We start from the raw sequence: 16,837 nt of genomic DNA on the forward strand, positions 1-16,837 counted from the left end.
GCACAATGGAAAATATTAAAGAAAAGTCTTCAGACTAAGAGAAAATGCTTTGTGATGGAAACGCAGATCTTTACAGATAAAAGGAGCTCATCAAACTATTAAATATGACTGTAGATATAAAATGGTTTCTTTTGAATTTTAACACCATTAAGATAATTGATTTTTTTTTAAGATTTTACTTGTGTGTATCTCACAAGAGATACACAGAGAGAGGCAGAACTTGGGCAGAAGGAGGAGAAGCAGGCTCCATGTGGGGAATCCAATGTGGGACTTGATCCTGGGACTGCAGGATCACGCTCTGAGCCAAAGGCAGACGCTCAACCACTGAGCCACTGTGGCATCCCAATAATTGATTGTTTAAAGCCAAAATAATATTTATGAATCCCGTAGGTTATAAGATGTGTAGAAGTAAAATGTATAAAAACATTGGCAAGCAGAACAGGACAGGGAAGTCAGTGTACACTGTTGTTTGGTTTTGCATTGTATGTGCAGTTATGCCATATTATTTGACAGATTGTGATAGTTTTTAAAAATGCATTATTATCTGTGTGTGTGTGTGTACAATGAGTGTAAATTGGACAAATTGTACCCGTTTACCCTTAAATAATTAAGTATTTTTTTAGAACAGGGCACTCTCTTTCCAAATCATAGTTAATTTATTAAAATTAGGAAAATTAACATTAAAAAATACTCAACTAATCCACAATTGGTATTCAAATGTCTCATATTTTGCAGATGTACATATATTTCCCATCCCGGTTTAGGATAAAACCTGGGGTTATGCATTTCATTTAGCTATAATGTCTTGTTAGTTTCCTTTAATCTGGATCATTTCCTCATCCTTTATTTTTCATCACTTTCATATCCGTTAAGATTAAAGGTTCGTTATTTTATGGAATGTCTCACATGATATTTTCTCATCCTGATATTTTCTCAGGATGAGATTCAAGCAATGGATTTTTTTTTTTGGCAGAAATTCCACAGAAGTTTCTTTCCTTCTCAGTATATGAAAGCTAGAGGCACAATATTGTTTTGTTCCCATCTTGGTAATGATAAATTTGATAATGTAGTTGATGTGATATCTAAAAACTTTCCTCACTGTATAGTTATCACCTTTTCCGCTGTATTAAGTAATCTAAGCAGATGACAAGACTATGTAATAATCCTCTTTCTCATGCATCTCTCACCAATATTTTAGCATCAAGTGATGATTTTTTATCATTTTTTTAATTTATTTTTTATTGGTGTTCAATTTGCCAACATAGAGAATAACACCCAGTGCTCATCCCATCAAGGGCCCCCCTCAGTGCCCATCACCCAGTCACCCCCACCCCCCGCCCACCTCCCTTTCCACCACTACTTGTTCATTTCCCAGAGTTAGGAGTCTCTCATGTTCTGTCTCCCTTTCTGATATTTCCGACTCATTTTTTCTCCTTTCCCCTTTATTCCCTTTCACTATTTTTTATATTCCCCAAATGAATGAGACCATATAATGTTTTTCCTTCTCTGATTGACTTATTTCACTCAGCATAATACCTCAAGTGATGATTTTCTAATTTATCATGTCTTTCATATTAATTGAGATTATATTGTAAGAAAGAGTGCTTTCTTTTGCCTGTGGTTTATTTTTGCATTCATTTACTCATGTTTAATGTAGGCTTATAGATTCTTGTTTTATACAATTAGTTATATTTATTACAACAATGTTCCAACTATCTTCTGGCAACAAATTTACCCAATATTCATTTTTCTGGAAAAGTCTTTTTTCCACCATCATTTTGAAGGAATACTTTCACTGGTTATAGAATTCAATGTTGAGAGTGATTTTTTTCAAAACTTTAAAGATACCATTCCATTCTCTCCTGGCATACATTATAGTCAAGAAGTCCAACATAATTTTGACATTTTTGCCAGTGTTCTTGTTGCTTTTATGGAGGAATTGATTTTTGGAAATCCTTACTATGATATTCCAGAGGGCTCCTTGGCCATATAATCTGGCATTCTATTGAAAGAGGAAATTTTCACCTGTCTCCCAGCTAGGTCTTGCTGAAAGTGACCTCATAACATGTGATGGGTAGAAGGAAGAAGGTATAATAATAATAATAATTAATAATAATAATAATAATAATAATAATCTAACAACTTTAATTCTTATGAAATAGAATTATTTAACAAATTCACAAAACTTTTATAATATGGTGGCCTGCCATAACATTTGAATCACTAGAGGATACACAGTTAATAAGGTAGGGTCATTGTCCCTTGGAAGATCACAGTTTTATTAAAGAGATTTAGAAGGAATAAATAGATGTGTAGTTACTGGTTCTGCATGTAAGGATCTTGAAGTTGCCACTCCAATCTAACAAGTACAAGGCGGAACAGATTGAAAATTGATAATTCTCTTGAATCCGTAAGAGAGAAGATGACATAAGAAAAGTCACAGTATTCAAGATTGGAGGAGACAGGCGAATACAGGGAGTTGCAGCTTACTGGAGCAGAGACTTAAAGGCAGAAACCTCCTCTGGAACAGGTGCTGGGGTATGAATATCTGAACTGCAATTGATGAATTTCAGGAGGTCATATATGGACAACTCTCTGTAACTCAGAGAATTAAAAATCCCAAGGGGACCCAGTCTTTGGAGGGATTCCACAATACTCTAAGGGTTACCTCCGGGAGCTCTACCAGATTCTCACAGCAAATATCTGAGAAGGATTCCTTCAAGTTTCCAAAATGGTGAGGGAAAGAGGAATCATTTCAAAATATTCCAGAACATTACGGATTTTTTTTTTTTTTGTAACAAGGGCTGCCCTCAAGGGAAACTAGTTAAACAGAACTTAACTTACTGGCGTATTTACTGGAGCCTAACCAAACTGCCTTGCCAAAAAAATGTTAAGAGAAGTTCTTTAGGAAGAAGAAAAAATAATATAGGTCAGAAACTCTGATCTCCACAACAAAGGAAAACCACAGAAGAAGGGTAAGTAAGGTACAATAAAATCTTTCATTTTTCTTATTCTTAATTGATCTAACAGATAACAGTTTGTTCAAAATAGTAATAGCAATAATGTTTATAATGTATGCTTAAGTATACATAATATAAATACTATATATATGCTTATGTGTATTTATATCTATGTGACATAAATGAAGGTAATGATACAAGAAACAGGAGAAAGGAATTAGGATTATTTTGTTATAAGATAACCCATGAAGTGACATATTGTTATTTGAAAGCAGACTTGGCTTAGTCGTAAATATATATTGTAATCTCTAGGGCAACTGCAAAAAAAAAAGTAAAGAAAAATAGGTGTATAATAATATGTTAAAAAAGGAAAAGACAAAAAAAAAGAAAGGAAAAGACATGGAATAGTATAAAATACTCAATTAGAAACACGAAAGGCAGAAAAAGAGTAGAATACAAAAAAAGAACAAAGAACAAATAGAAAACAATAAGGAATACAGTATACATTCATCCAACTACATCAATAATAATTTTGAATGTCAATAATCTAATTGCACTAATTAAAAGACAGATTTTGTCAAAACTGATCAAAAACCATGACCATTACATATTGTCTATAGGGAACCCACTTATAATATAAAGAGACATATAGAATAAAAGTAAATGGATGGAAAATATGTACCATGTTAAATACTACTCAAAACAAAGCAATTGTAGCTATATTAATTTCAGGAAGTAGAATTTAGAGTAAGCAGAATTTAAAGTAAAGAAAAAAAAGTTAGCAAGGATAAAGAAGGGTGCTGCATAACAATGGTGGAAGGGTCAAGTCTCCAAGAAGATGTAACGGCTCCTGATGTGTGTGTATATGGCCAACAGGGGAGCATCAAACTACCACATGAGGCAAACACTCATAGAACTGCGAGGAGAAATAGACGAATCCATCAACATAGTTGGGCAGCTCAGCACCCCTCTCTCAGGAGTGAATGGATCCAGCAGACAGAAATAACAAACAGAAATAGACCCCTTACAGGGATATGGAGGTAATTAAAAATACAGCTATTCTGTCAGGTGAGATATATTCCCCTTTAGCCTATTTCTTATGTTGGAGTACCTCCATCCAAAAGTTTTCTCTTTGTAATTTTTTATCCAAAACATTATTCAGCCACACACACACAAAAAATGTTTGAATCCAGCAGCAGATGCCAACTTTTGGGTCAAACCGAAACACTAAACACTGTATTTGCTTTATCCTTTCTGAGCATCTACTTGTTTAACCTATATGAGCACCTTAAATCCAGTCTTCTTTTAGTTGTAAACTATGTCAAATTCCCAGGACCCGTGCGTACATATCAATAATGCATCAATCAGCATCAGTACCTGCAAGATATCTGTGCGGTTGAGACTTAGAATCACTTTCTGACTTTGTAATGTAATAATAAAGCTGACATTTTATCTTGGGGAAAAATGATCTCCATGCTATTGTGAAAAATTGGCAAAAAAAATCCTCTGTATATTTATTTAACTCAATGTTCATTTTCTATAAATAACAGGTTGTCTCATTTTCTCTAGCCAATAAAAGTACATATTCCTTAAAGTTTCAGCAATGAAAATCAAAAGTAACTTTTAGGCCTTGAATTTTAATAAAAGGATGACTTCTTTGTCTAGCTGCTTAGCCATATATAAATAAAAATTTCATGGGACAATATCTTTCATATACCTTTTATATGAAACTTCTAAATAAGGAATGTTTACCAAGTGAACTCCCTTGGCTCTTTACCAGTAATGTCAGTTTTGTATTTATGATCTTATATGTGTTGCTAATAAATTTAATAATGGATTTCTTTAGCTTCAAGATCCTTGGCAAGGAAGAACGATGTTCAAATATGAAAGCCAGGACTTTGATAGTTCTTACATTGATCCCATTTCAACACCATCACAAATACTTAAAATTATGTTAAAGAAGCTGAAAAATGTTGCTGATAGGTAGTCATTTACATGCTTGTAATATATATGAACTAAGGCACAATATAGATTGAGTCAAATCGAAGGACAAACATTATATGTTCTCATTCATTTGGGGAATATAGATAATAGTGAAGGGGAATATAAGGGAAGGGAGAGGAAGTGTGTGGGAGGTATCGGAAAGGGAGAACGTAAAGACTGCTAACTCTGGGAAACGAGCTGGGGGTGGTGGAGGGGGAGGAGGGCGGGGGGTGGGAGTGAATGGGTGACGGGCACGGGGGTTATTCTGTATGTTAGTAAATTGAACACCAATAAAAAATAAATAAAAAAAAAGAAAAAAAAGTAATTTATTCTTTTTAAATAAATAAGAAAATTATATTGGTTTGTATGTCAAGTATAATGAGAAATTACCTGTTTTAAAATTCCTAGACTTGGGATCCCTGGGTGGCGCAGTGGTTTGGCGCCTGCCTTTGGCCCAGGGCTCGATCCTGGAGACCCAGGATCGAATCCCACATCAGGCTCCCGGTGCATGGAGCCTGCTTCTCCCTCTGCCTGTGTCTCTGCCTCTCTCTCTCTCTGTAACTATCATAAATAAATAAAAAAAAAAAAAATTAAAAAAAAATAAAAAATAAAATAAAATTCCTAGACTTTACTAATCCAAGAATATGATATGAATTGGATATTGAATACTATCTTTGTCACTTTATTGTAGGTGTGTAACTGAAGAAGACATGTACACTTTCAAAGTCTTAAAATTCTCATTTCTTTAATGTAAATGATTATTCTTAATTCTCAAGATTATGTGAAAATTAAGAAATATGCCAAATATGCTAAACAAATAATGTGGATGGCTTCTAGTAAGTATCAGATGTTGCTTTTCCTTGAATATTAATTTATAAAATATTTAGTACTAATAGATGCAACTTCATTGGAGGAAACAGAATTATAGAGCAAATTCATTATTTATGTGTGTTATAAACTAATCATTCTCTCCACTTCTTATTCAGGGATGGTTATCTTGGTTCGTGCCATATGTCATGTGTATTCTTTCTTTCCTTGCTCTTTGATTCACTCGTTGTATCAGTTGTTTTTAGAACAGAGGAAGAAATCCGTTTTGCCAAAAGTAGCATATATACACAAGCATGTACACTACTTGATGAAATCAACCTGAAGTTAAATATTTTTATTTGTTTACCCTTGGCAGAATGCAGCTTCCTATGTTTGAGAAAACAAAAATATTTGATACTGAATATCAAATATCCCACTTAGAACAACTCACTGATGAGTTAAGTGCAAAGGAATAAGGATTAAATTTCTGTGAAAAAAATGTCTAGGTTTAAAACTTAAAGATGGAAAGTGCTTAGGGAACCATGAATTATATCTTGCCAACCCTGAAAGGCTTGAGAAATAACATGAAAGAAACACGGCTTTATTTTCTACTCCTAATGCATCAATATTTTTGTGAAAACAAAGGAATGGCGCTCTACAGGAATTTTTTAAATTGCCTAATTCCTCAAAAGGCTACATTTTATAATAGAAAATGGAGATGCCTTCTAAAGATAAAGCATCTAATCTTCTCCTCCAGGCCCTAGAATATAATCTTGTCTTCAGCTTGGAAAGCTCCAAAAGAGGCAGGTCACCTATGAGTATCCATGACATCCAGCATATACCTCATAGTCTATCACATATTTGGTGATAAATTAACATTTTTTAAAATTTATTTTTATTTATTTATGATAGTCACAGAGAGAGAGAGAGAGGCAGAGACACAGGCAGAGGGAGAAGCAGGCTCCATGCACCGGGAGCCCGATGTGGGATTCGATCCCGGGTCTCCAGGATCGTGCCCTGGGCCAAAGGCAGGTGCCAAACCGCTGAGCCACCCAGGGATCCCTAAATTAACATTTTTAAGGAAATACTATGATATGCCTTATATGTGTTAATAATCAAATAAGCATGATATTGAATAGGCATTTATTTTTCTTAAGCTTCTTAAGTATTTTCCACATAATTTAACAAAAAGTATAATTCCCAATGAGTACAACTTTTAACCACCACTTTCGCATTATATTTTTAAATCAAACCTTCAACATTGCATAATATCACTTACAAAAATCTGTAGTCTAGCCTCTTAACAATTTCAATAGAAAAGATGAATTTCATTTATGACTGATAAAATATTAAAAGCATTGCAAAGTCCAAAACCAGTTTCTTTGAAGTTATAAACAGAAGAGGGTAATAAAGTTGTACAAGAAATCATCAAAATATTTACTGTAGAGTTTTCCCAACCTTCATTACTTTTATAGGCCAGAAGGTAATACCAATAGTTTTAAAGTTGTAGCAGTAGTCACACTTGAGATTATTTTCTTGACCTATTTTCAGGTGGTTGCCACATGTTTGGCTTCAATACGTAGGTATTTTTTTTTAATTTACCTCTCTGGTGTATCAATCATTTTACAATGGAAAAATGTATTTTAGAACATGCACTAGGTTCATCAAATTATCAGGAATCTATCCATAGGAAGGTAAGATACAACATGGAGATAAGTAACATGGTTCAAAGAAATCAAGGTAGAATTTGAGGACTTGAGTCCAAAGTAAACTTATTAAAAAGTTACATTTAGTGGAAAATACATATACATGGATCATTTCAGAGTAACTGGTAGACACAAAGCTGCTTTTTTGGCATGAGTGTTTGAGCTCCTTAAATCTTAAACAATTTCTCAGATTTTCTTGTATTACCCGAAATGAACATTTCTAAAGAGTACAGGTCAGTTTTGTTGTTGTTGTTTGTTTTTGTAGAATGTTTCTCAGTGTGAGTTTGTCTGGTGTTACCTCATAATGAGATTCAGATTATACACACTGACAGAATGTGTATATAACAAAGGTTTACTGTGTGCCTTTCAGGGCATCATGTATAAAAATATGTGATATAAGTTTGGCCCATTATTGATAAAATTAAATTTGGTCACTTGATTAAAATGATGTTTGCCAGGTTTCCTCACTCAAATTATTATTTCATCATCTGTAATTGAAAAGAAATCTGTAAGAATATACACTGGAAATATATATATCCTGTTCCTTATCAAATTTTTCTACTAGCTTTAGTGTTCATCCCTGATTGTCTATTCAATTCATTATTCCATTGGTTGTTGAAAAATGACAAATAAATAATAGTACATAATAAAATAATGATAAAAGCCAGCTGTTTTTGTTTAGTGCCTCTGATTAGCTATAGCTGGAATGTCCACTCATCCTGTCATCTCAAATCTGAGTGGGGCAAGGTCAGCTACAAAGCCTGCTTACATAACTGATGGTAGTCTTCACAAGAGCTGCTTCCCGGATCATTCACATCACTGTTGGGGGTCTTGAGAAAATCTACCCTTGAACTTACTCGGTTGGGCCTATTTTGGGGATACTCCAACTGGCTTCTCCCAGAAATAAGCAACCTGAGAGAAAGAGAAAGAGTACCCCAGGCAGAGTCTTTGGATATCCTAGTATGAGAAGTGACATCACATCACTTCTATCATATTCTGTGTCTTAGAAGAGAGTCAGTAAATCCAGGCCATGCCCAAGGAAAAGGAGTTACACAAGGAATGATCCCCAAGAAATGGAGATCATGGGGGGTCATCGTAGAAGTTGCTTACCACAATTATTAAGTGACACAGCAGTTTGAGTCCTAAGAATCCAAGACAAATAAGTGTGTATGCGCACCCAAAGAAAGGAACAAAACCATTCAAAGCAGTTTATTCCTAAGAGCTAATAGCTGGAAACAACTGAATATTCATCAGCAAGAGAATAGATAAATATGTTTCGTTGTATACATAAAATAGAAATCTGCAAAGCAATAAAAAAGAACAAATTAATGCAACAACATGAATGGATCTTTCAGATATTATGTTGAATGAAAGAATTCAGACATAAAATAGTATACAATATCCTGTACTGAGGAAAGACAAATTTTGCGAAAGAATCAAAATTAGCAGTTACCTCTGGAAGATGAGATCAATAAAAGATAATGCTCTGAGGGGCTGGGGATGTTCTATATCTTGGTTTGGGTGATATTACAGCTGGTATATACACGTACAAAGATTCCTTTAATTTAAGATTTTAATTTTAAATTAAAGGTTTTACTTTATGAACTTTACATGATATACTATATATATATGTATATATTATAACTCATTAAAATGTTGCTACTTTGTGAGGATTTTCTGACATTCACAAAAGTAGCTTAAAACTTATAGTTTGCCTCTGCAAGGAGGGCATAGGTTACAAATTGCTAGTGGGTTTCTAAAATCCATAAACAGTGAAGGTTAGCTATTGTGCAAAAAAAAAAAAAAAATCATTGCAATCTTGAAGCATATCACAAATCTTAAATCTTAAAAACATTCATAAAATTTTATGGTAATCCTAAAAATGCACATAATAATGAGTAACAAGTTTTGAATCAGAAAGAAATTTCTAAACAAGTCTCCCACTTGGTAGCTGTTACTCAATGATTGTTATATGGAATAAAATAAGTAAAATGGGAAGTATTTTCGGACCAACTTCGTAGTGACAAAGAGGAACTGCAATAATAATTGCAGAGCTTAAAATATATGCTTGGTGGGCAGTAAAAATCAATAATTGATAATGATTTATATTGGTATATATATAGTCACAGTACTTTTCCTTTAGCTATTTGGTGTCTATTTGTTCACATGTTGAGTGGGTGCTTTAAACTAAAATAGACATTTCTCTAAAGAAGATATACAAATGGCCAACAAACATATGAAAAGATACTCAGCATTATTAAGGATTAGAGAAATGTATATCAAATGAGTGGGAAATATCAGAAAGGGAGACAGAACATGAGAGACCTCTAACTCTGGGAAACGAACTAGGGGTGGTGGAAGGGGAGGTGGGCGGGGGTTGGGGGTGACTGGGTGACGGGCACTGAGGGGGGCACTTGATGGGATGAACACTGGGTGTTATTCTCTATGTTGACAAATTGAACACCAATAAAAAATAAATTTACAAAAAAAAACCCTTTTCACATCCATTAGGATAGCTTATATTAAAACAACAACAACAGAAACAAAAATGGAAAGTAACAAATGTTGGTGAGGATGTAGAGAAAGGGGAACCCTCATGTATGGTTGTTGGGAATTTAAAATGCTGCAAAAGCTGTAGAAAACGGTTCTGATGGTTTCCCTGAAAATTAAACAGAACTACCATATGACCCAGCAACCCTACTCTAGGCATATATGTCCCAAAGAATTAGAAACTGGTATTCAAACACATATTTGTACACATATGTTCATGGCAACACCATCCCCAGTAGCCAAGAGGTGGAAACAACCAAAATGTGCATCAACAGATGAACAGAATAACGAAATGTGTGCACCTATGCAATCCAACATTATTTGGAATGAAGCACTGACGCCCGCTACAATGTAGAAGAACCTCAAAAAATGCTCCTGTCCTATCCTTTCTTCTACCGTCCTGTCCCCAAGATGGTGGCTGGGGATTAGGTGCCCCATGAGAACTGGTGTGTATGTATCCGCAGGATCTCAGGAACGCCCTCTGGCCCTTGACTGGGGTGTGTCATCATCCTTTATCTCCAGACTCTGTTCTCCTGAGTCTTTGTAACTGGTCCAAACCATGCTGTGTAACTAGCCCTGGTCATCCAAGGCCAGTCTTGGTAGCTGCCGGTGGTATTCTCTGAGGAATGGCAGTTCCCCCAATTATTTGGCAATCGGGGTAACGCCTAAACCTAATGACTGTGGATCCTGCCTCTGCTCAGGTGAGTGACCCTCTTCAGGCCTATTCATATCCACTATTTTTCACAAAAGAGCCAGACCCTCACTCTTGGGGAGTATAGACGCTCACCTGCCCTCCCTGCAGAGGCAGGTGTCACACTTGCTCAAACGGAAGCCCAGGGACTCAGCCCTCAGGACTTTCTCCCGCCACTGCTGTCCCACGCCCAGGCCTCACAGAACAGGATCCTCCAGAGGCTGCCCGCGTCTCCAGGCTAGATCGGGGCGCAGAGAGCCAGCATCCCAAAAACTCTTGAGCTTTTCAGCAAAGGAAGATCAGGGTACAACCCTGGGTCTCCTCCCCCCCACCCACCCCCAGCCACCCATGCCAGGCTCAGAAGGACCTGGGCGGTGGTGTGGTACACTGCTTGGCTTTCAGGCTTCCATTCCCTCTAGCTCTTGGCTGACTCTCCGCTTTGGTGAGATTTTTATAACCAAATTTTTATGAGTTGAGATTTTACAAGATGATTTTTATAATTGGAGATTTTTATAAAAGACTCAGCTGTGCCCCGCCAGAATCTTCTTCGGGGAAAGATTTGTAGCCTCCGCTGTCAGCAAGCAGCCTCGGTGGAAGGAGCTGCCCTCCCCATATGGGCCGGCCTGCTTGTAGACCACTGGGGAGGTTTTACACCCACAGCTCCCTAGGGCCTGACCTTTCCAGGGCTTTCTCTGACCTGCATGGCAATTCCACTTCTCCCTCTGCCTGGTCCTGCTTCCTCTCATTCTTTTCCACAGGTGTGAATCCCTAATAAATTTCTCACATGCTAAACTCGGTCTCAACATCTGCTTCCAAAGAACTCAACCTGGGGCACTTGGTTTGAAGTTCAAAGCTGAGCATTGACTTTTTTTTTTTCTCTCTTTTTTTTTTTTTCCTAGGCAATGTCTGCTTGCCTCTTATCTGTGGCAATAAACCTAATCCCTTTGGCCTAGTCTTAATTGCAAGATGATTCTAGGGAGGAAATATAAATGTTTAAAACTGAAAAATACTTTGGATGATATTTCAAAACATTACCCTGGCTGACTTCTTTACTCGCCTACACTGACCCTGGGGAAATTGAGGCCTTGAAATCTGACTTTTCTTCATGAAACTTCTGTGGTAATTAATGACTTTCAGGAGAAAATGAGAGTCAAAAGTACAAAATGTAAATGTATTCACCTGTGTTTCTCATAGCCTGAGCACGCCAGAATCTGTCTCTATCTGATAATTTCACTTAAAAATTTCCCTAATCATGTATTAATAATTTAACATTAACACAAGAGCGAAATTTCAACAACCATGACATTTCCCCTTTCTAGCCAAAGGATTGTTTCCCTAGAGAAACATGGGTATGTTTTATGATTCCTTTTCATTTGCATCTTATAAGTGCCAGGACCTTCGGCTGATTTCTGCTTTCCCTGCATATAAATTTTCTAGTGTTTAGGTAATACAGCGCTCACCCAAGTGTCCTACCTAAGGAAGAGCTGCATGAGTAGTGACATCTTATGTCCCAGAACGGCCGGGGAATGTAGGTTTTTATGTAATGAATTATCCAAATTGCCAAAGGCACAGTTTCAAGTGTTAGAAATTTGTAAAACTACCTTAGATTAAAAGATTTCTAAAAAGCCTATAGACTTCTTTTTCCTCTCAAGTCTAATCCATTGTTCATGGTTTGTTGTAAAGGTAATATTTGGAAAATCAATGATACTAAAGGATGTTGCGTACTATTTGCCCCAAACTAAGCCATCCCAGGACTGTCTTCCTTCCATACTAGACAAACAGCTGACACTCCTTAATGCACTTATTTTATGTGATGACAATAGTTCTAATTTCTGATGAAATCTAAATCTGGTTTTAACATTTCATTAATTAAATGATATATTTTCATATATAAAAAGCTGTACACATATTCAATGTCTACGACTTGATGAGTTTGGAGATGAATATATACCCGTGGAACTATCACCATGATGTATGCCATAAACATATCGATCACCTCCAAAAGTTTTCTCTCATCCTCTTTTTATTATTTTTATTTTTGAGGTGTGAAAATCCTTACGATCTCTCCTCTTAACACATTTTAAAATATGCTCCATAGTACGGTTGACTATGGGCACTGGGCTGTACAGTAGGTCTCTAGAATGTATTTATCTTGCACAACTGAATCTTTATGCCCTCTGACTGATACCCTACTGCTCACTCCTGCCCCAGCCCTGGAAACCTCCTTCTCCCTTCCACTTTATTCTTCTTCCCTGAGTTGACTATTTTGGGTTCTACATATAAGTGCTATCAGGTAATATTTGTCCTTCTGCATCTCAGCTTATGTCACTTAGCCTAATACATTTCAGTTTCATCTACATCAGTGTCACAAATGGCTGGATATCCTTCTTAATCTTTATTTTTTTGTTTATTTTTATTTATTTGTTTTAGAGAGAGAGAGAGAGTATGTGTGCATGTGTTGGGGAGTTAGGAGAGGCAGAGGGAGATGGACAAGATGACTTCATGCTGAGCATGGTGCCCAATGTGGGGCTTGATCTCATGACCCTGAGATCATAACCTGAGCAGAAATCAAGAATCAGATGCTTAATGACTGAGCCACCCAGATGCCCCCATTTCCTTCTCTTTTAAGGCTGAATAATATTCCTTTGAATGTATACAGCACATTTTTTTAAAGATTTTATTTATTTATTCATGACAGATAGAGAGAGAGGCAGAGACACAGGCAGAGGGGGAAGCGGGCTCCCTGAGATGAGCCCAATGTGGGACTCGATCCCGGGTCTCCAGGATCACGCCCTGGGCTGAAGGCTGCGCTAAACCACTGAGCCACTGGGGCTGCCCTCTAACTGCTTTTTCAGTACCTTCAACCATCCCTTGCCACCCCCTCCATGACTTTATTTTAAATGTTTCCTTCCCTACCTACCACAAAGCCAGAGGAATGGGGTACTGCCAATGACCACTTATCAGTTAGCCATTCACCATGTGCTTTCCAGCTTCCAAGCTATTGTTATTGGATTTACCCTCCCATCTTCCAGTTCTTGTGATTTTATGAGTTTTTTTTATATCTTTCCTGAAAATAGGTGGAGTTTCAGGGAAGTAAAATCAGATATTCTGTTCCCCATACTTTAATATTCTCTCACACAACTTTCCTGTTACATGTTGAACGTCATCACTTCCTGAATCAAGGTGTCCCGGTATCACCTTTTGTCACATTTTACTCACAAGTGTGTTCTTCTAACACCATGGGATTGGGAGGAAAAACAACAGAATTAACAATAACAAAAAGTAGTAAAAATATTTATGTTAGCAAGAATCACATCTCCAGGGGCACTTGAGTGGCTCAGTTGGTTAAGCATCTGCCTTCAACTCAGGTCATGATCCTGGGGTTTTTGGATAGAGCCCTGCATCAAGTTCCATGCTCAGTAATGAGTCTGCTTCTCCCTCTGCCCCTCCCCCTGACTTGTGTGCATGCTCTCTCTCTCAAATAAATAAATAAATTCTTAAAAAAAACAAAAAACAAAAAACACTTCTCTAGAATATTGCACCTGGGCCCCATGGTGGTCCACATACATCCATGTACCTACATCTGCCACCCCTCTGTATGTGATCTGGTATAGCATTCAGCTGATGGTCCCCGTTTGCTTCCAGCTGTAGCATTTTCTGGTACCATGTTTATCTACTTTTAGTTTTCAGCATGGCTCCTTTCTAGATGTTTCTGACTCTTCACTTTTTATCTGATGACTCTCTACTCTTATTTCTCAAACATTTTTACATTCATTTCTACCTCTAGACCCAAATGTATGCATGTTTGTTATATAAGTCTTCTTTGTGGACACTCACACTTTGTAGACTTTGTTTCTCTGAAGTTCTACCTTGTAAACCAAGCTTTGGTATCTTCTTATTCTTTTTTTTTTTTTTTTTTTTTTTTTTTTTTGGTATCTTCTTATTCTTTTTTTAAGACTCTGATTTTTTTTTTTTTCTGTCAAGTGACCTAAGAACAAAGGCTTCAATCTCCTCTTCTTCAAAACACTTCTGCTATCAGTCACCTAATGATTTTTCATTTCTTTTTTGATCGCCTTGACTGTCCAAGGTAGGTGCCATGCTGATCACACTGGCTAACCCTTGGTGTTAGTCTTACTCTGGCTGTATTATTTTCCTAGGTTTTTCTTTCCTCACTTATTCACATCTAGTTTTTGTCTACACAGTTTTTGGTAGGTCATACTCCTTTTGAGTAGAATTTTAGTAGAGAAATAATGCTGTAAACCTACATCATGATTAGATCATGATAATTTGTTTGATTTGCTTTCAAAAATATCTCTTTTATTTAAATCCATTCCTTATTTAGTAGATATTTTTTTTCTTCTTTAGATAAAAAATGGTACAAAGCATAAAAGTGCATAAGATAGAAGACACTAACATGCTCTGAATTTTTATTGCAACTTGTTTAAGTCCCAAATCCCTACACTTAATCCATTTAGATTAACAAACAAGAGTTGGGAGTCTATCGTGCATTAGCTATTGCACCAGATTCTGGGGATTCAAAAATAAAACACAGCTTCTCCTCCAAAAGAAGAGATCTGTGTAGAGGATAAAGAAGGCTTGTGAAACAATTATTGCAACAGACTGTCATAATTATTATTATTGAGGTAAGAACACTTACAGGTAAGTCAGGTATTGGTGGGTCATATACATCAGGAGACTAAGAATCTCCTTGCTCTTTCTGAATGCATTGCCATGCTACCTGCTCTCACCCCATTTTGCCTTTCTTTGGAAAGATTCCATAGTTTCTGAGGGAAAAGGCATGTTTGGTTCTAACCTGGGGATCAAAATGGAGTCATCTAAACCAGTTTTCTTATACTGTTTTTGTTCGTCTCATCTACTGATTTCTATTTACTGAGTAGCAGCATCAATTCAATGGCAAGCTCACAGCTTGGGTGGACATTTTGCCTTATGCCATCCCTGGGGCTTGCCTAATTCCAACTTGCCTTCCCATTTGTTATTTGTTGGAGAAATGTATGTCCCCAAAGCTACATGTAGTAAAATGAAAGCCCATTATACTATTTTATGATGAGAAGTAAATAATGCTTAACATGTTTCATATTCATCAGAATAATTTCCTTATGTTTCCATCATTTGGCCATGGGGATTTCTTTCACAGGAAAACCTGTTCCCTGGCTTCGCAAACACTGTCTAGCTCCAGGACCCTTTTGACCTCAGCAGTCTGTTCCATTGCTGCTAAAATAGTGCTTTTCAAGGAAGAAAATATGTTCTGCTCTAATTCTTCCGCTATTTCATGTATGAGGTTCTAATTATCCATAATGGAAATTATAGTTATATACATATAAAATTATATAAAAATGTATATATAAAATTATGCATATATATGTATATATATAGGGCCTTCCTCCAGTATCATCTGTTTCTTTTCCATCCTTTTGTCAATCTAACAAAATGTTTTCAGAATATGAACTTAGTGCTAATTAGATTCCAGCAAGAATCTGGTGATATTGCTAGTACAGATTCATTGACCTTTTCTGGGAGGAGGTTTTGAGGCAGTTGTATATTTTAAAATCCAGCACATCACATAGTAACCAATTTAGTGTTTGTGAAGCAGCCAGAATGTATTTTGTATCCTCCAAGGTGCTTTGAAAAATTATCAGCTCCACTCATCATTTTATTTCTGATATTTTAATGATCTTTTGAGTTTTAGAATGCTTTGTGATGCAAACTGCATGTTTAAAGGGAAGCCCTTTACATTAGAAGTTAGCTAGATTCTATTCTTTCTAAATAACTTTAAAAAGTTAGAGGTATAATCCTGACTATTCTTGGACAGATTTTTTTTCATAATGAATATATATATGAATTAGTTACTTTATTGGCAGGGTTTTAAAAGGACTATAATTTAGAGGTTAGACATGTCTTGCATTGTAGACTTTGGAATAGCATGCAATGAGGTGAACAGTTTATTATGAAGCTTGAACTGAGTGTATTAAGCATTCAGAAGACTAATTCCCTTCATGCCTTTGATAATAAATCCACTTTTCTCATGCAGTGAATTCACTTGAGATTCATAGTCTCCTCGTAAACCTTGTAGTAAATGTTTAACCTCAGATTTCAAATGCTATAGTACTTTTTATGATAAT

At 36.2% G+C, this 16,837-nt stretch overlaps 1 pseudogene; it reads left to right on the forward strand.

The window, feature by feature from the left end:
- Positions 1-16,837, forward strand: part of LOC144289952 (putative ATP-dependent RNA helicase DDX10) — an 83,048-nt pseudogene that overhangs the window by 38,722 nt on the left and 27,489 nt on the right.

This window comes from Canis aureus, chromosome 2 (assembly GCF_053574225.1).
Source record: "Canis aureus isolate CA01 chromosome 2, VMU_Caureus_v.1.0, whole genome shotgun sequence".
In the NCBI taxonomy this organism is placed as follows: Eukaryota; Metazoa; Chordata; class Mammalia; order Carnivora; family Canidae; genus Canis; species Canis aureus.